The sequence below is a fragment of the Chrysochloris asiatica genome, unplaced genomic scaffold, assembly GCF_000296735.1.
Source record: "Chrysochloris asiatica unplaced genomic scaffold, ChrAsi1.0 scaffold00073, whole genome shotgun sequence".
In the NCBI taxonomy this organism is placed as follows: domain Eukaryota; kingdom Metazoa; phylum Chordata; class Mammalia; order Afrosoricida; family Chrysochloridae; genus Chrysochloris; species Chrysochloris asiatica.
Window position 1 is genome coordinate 669,606 of NW_006408591.1, and position 741 is coordinate 670,346.

Consider the following 741-nt stretch of genomic DNA (forward strand, 5'->3'; position numbering starts at 1 on the left):
TTCCTTTATATGTGGTTCAGAGTTCTGGGACCATCCCCTGAGCCTAATTGGTCAGGTATTCTGTGGTGTTGTTGGCGGAGCTCTTTACTACATCCTGATCCACCATCTTGTTTGTTCTCCCACAACATGTTTTTGAAGAGAAAAATATCCAAGGCAAAGGCTAATTATATAAATCAGGCAAAGGACTAACAGAGATTTAGGCATACTGAAAGAAAAATTCATAGATCTGTTGTTTCCTGTTAGGGCTGGTTTTCTTGGTAGTAGGGCCATTCGCTGTTTGGAGCACAGTGATAAATTAGAGTCCTGTGAAATCACAGGATAACAATGCCTTGTCATCCCAAGGTGTCACCTTAAGAATTCTGGCCAAGAACGTATATATATGAATGGGGTTGAAAAAGTATGTTGAACAATGGAATGAAATGATAATGGAATTTCTCCATCAACCTTTTTGTAGCTCTTCATATATACAGTTTTTCTTTTGTAAGTCCATGGTATTTTTCATTTTCTCTTCCAACACCATAACTCAAATGCATCAATCCTTCTACTGTCTTTATTCATTGTCAAACTTTCACATGCTTATGAAGTTATTGAAAATACCATGGCTTAGGTCAGGCACCTTTGCTGTTGAGCAGTTTAAAGAGGTCTTGTGCAGCAAATTGCCTAATGCAATATTTCTTGACTGCTGCTTCCATGAGTGTTGATGGTTGGTCCAAGCAAAATGAAGTATTTGGCAACTTCAAT